Here is a 2,151-nt window from a genome sequence, read left to right as displayed (position 1 = left end):
TTATAAGGCCATAAAAATAACAAAAACAAATAACTTAATGACGAGCATATATAGTCGATGTTTGGGCCTCGGAGTGTGCGTACGTCTAAAACACTGGAAGCGTGCCTTCCGTCTATCACAACATGATCGATTTGGTTTCTCGTTTTTCGATCCGGAGACAGCCACGTAGCTTGATGGAGCTTTTAATGCTTGAACCTAGTCGTGCATACTAGCATGTTTCGGGCCCCGGCGAAGTCGATCAGCCGCAATCCGTTGTCGGACATTTCGTCGTGGAGGCTGAATTTTCCGACGGTGGTTCCAAAGATCCCTTCCTTGTCCACCCTGGCATTGAAGTCGCCAAGCACGGTTTTGATATCATGACGGGGGCAGCGCTCGTACGTGCGCTCCAAGCGCTCATAGAAGAGCTCCTTGGCTGCCTCATTCTTATCTTCCGTCGGGGCATGGGCGCAGATGAGCGAGATGTTGAAGAATCTCGCTTTGATGCGGATTGTGGCTAGACGCTCGTCCGCCGGGGTGAACGACAGTCCTCGGCGACGGAGTCTCTCTCCCACCACAAATCCAACTCCGAATTTGCGCTCCTTTACATGGCAGCTGTAGTAGACGTCGCAAGGCCCCAGACATTGTTTGCCTTGCCCCGTCCAACGCATTTCTTGGATGACGGTGATGTCAGCTTTTTTCCTTACGAGGACATCAACCAGCCGGGCAGAGGCACCTTCCCCATTAAGGGTCCGGACATTCCAGGTGCATGCCCTCAAATCGTAGTCATTTAAACGTTTGCCGTGGTCCTCATCATAAGGGGGGTCTCATCCGAGGCTTTGCTTTGCTTCGCTCCTTCACTGGAAGTGGTTTTTACGTGGCGGGTCCCAAGCCCAGCGCACAACCCATTGCTGGGACGGGGGTGGTTTCGCAACCAAATACACGTTTATATAGCGAGCCGCTTGCTCCAAGCAGACACCCGCTTGCAGCCGCACCTACTGCTGAACAGACGCTGCAGACTTCAGTGAGCCCTTAAACCGAAAAAGTCGGAGTGGCCCCACCGAAGCTTCTCTCTTTCTGCCGTGACCCAAGGCTCCACTCGGATTGGTTACCGCATCTCGCACATGGGTTGCTCACGTTGCCCAGAGTGCGCGAACGAGGACGGAAGAGTCGGGATTGAGTATAGCCATGCAACTGTAACTGCATACCCAGCGCAACGACTATACCCCATTGCACTCCAATACAATATAATTGTTATAAGGCCATAAAATAACATAAACAAATAACTTAAGGACGAGCACACCTAAAAAGCTAAACATTCTAATAATAGAAATATTAACAAAAACCAACAAAACCAACATCCACATAATCAAGTGAATTGCAGCGGAATAGCTGCGCTTGATTGTAGTTGGCTTAACAAGTGAAATAGTGAAAAAAGCAACAAGAATTAACGAAGCGAACTTAGCACAATGCGTAGGCAACTGGCTGAGTTAGTGGGATCGTCGGTTCGAATCCTACTGAAAGAAGTCTGATGAGAAAATGTGGTGACTTCCGAAATAGTTATCACTTCTACCATTTTTTCAAATTATTGTTGCTTTTCCACAATAAGTTTTCATTAAAAAATGGTCTCAAGCTCAATAAAAATTGTTGAATATAATTGTTATAAGGCCATAAAAATAACAAAAACAAATAACTTAAGGACGAGCATATATAGAAATATTAACAAAAACCAACAACCACATGATTAAGTGAATTGCAGCGGAATAGCTGCACTTGCTTGTAGTTGGCTTAACAAGCGAAATAGTGGAAAAAGCAACAAGAATTAACAAGGCGAACTTGGCACTTCTGCAATCCTATCAATTTTACGCGGTGTGATGCTCCCAGGGATCTGCATTAGATTCAGATTGGAAATCAATCATTTTCTATTTCCCCTTTGAAAATTTCCAAAAAGTTTTGATGACAAGTTACAAAATGGCGTTGCAAGTAATATTTCGTCATTCGTTTAATAATTACAAAGCACAACATACACTAGGTACGCTTCGCACTCAAAATTGCAAAAAAGATCTCGAGCTTCCACACTTTAATGAATGCCATGTGTTTTTTTTTTTCAATAAATTTCGTTTTCACTTTCAGTAAATACGAACGTTAAATCAATCTATATATATAAAAATGAAT

This window comes from Rhagoletis pomonella, unplaced genomic scaffold (genome assembly GCF_013731165.1).
Source record: "Rhagoletis pomonella isolate Grant_MI unplaced genomic scaffold, Rhpom_1.0 Rhpom_scaffold_00017, whole genome shotgun sequence".
Lineage (NCBI taxonomy): Eukaryota > Metazoa > Arthropoda > Insecta > Diptera > Tephritidae > Rhagoletis > Rhagoletis pomonella.
Note: the sequence above shows the minus strand (reverse complement) of the source record.